This window comes from Myxine glutinosa, chromosome 5, assembly GCF_964187855.1.
Source record: "Myxine glutinosa chromosome 5, kmMyxGlut1.1, whole genome shotgun sequence".
NCBI classification, from domain to species: domain Eukaryota; kingdom Metazoa; phylum Chordata; class Myxini; order Myxiniformes; family Myxinidae; genus Myxine; species Myxine glutinosa.
Window position 1 is genome coordinate 49,212,312 of NC_136265.1, and position 508 is coordinate 49,212,819.

Consider the following 508-nt stretch of genomic DNA (forward strand, 5'->3'; position numbering starts at 1 on the left):
CTGCCTGTGCTCTAGGGATGAATCACCATGGCTGGATCACAGCATGCCAGCTAATCGTGGCAGCTGGATGCCAAAGAGCCGACATGGTTGGAGACAGTATGAAGGGTAATAAAGACCCCTAAAGAAGAACTAGAGAGCCAGTCAGTCAGTAAATCGGTGCTGGGTGCGGAGTCGGGAGTTTAGGGTCAAGGAAGAAGTCCAGCCCAAGGAGTCAGTGCTGAGCTCCAAGGTGCAGAGTTCATATCCTGGAGAGAGTGACCTGGCCGGTTTGATCGAGTTCCGCGAGCAGAGCACCAAGCGGAGCGGGCGCTCACCAAACAGAACGGGCACATCCCCAGACAGAATGGGCACTGACCAAGCCAGCAGAACTGATCACTCTTACACATCTTTCACACACGCACCATATACCCTTGCATCTTCTAGCGCAGACACCTCATTGACTCGCACTTTCCTAGCTGGCACTACATGCTACTTACTGCACCACACTGCACTTCACACTTTGTTACAT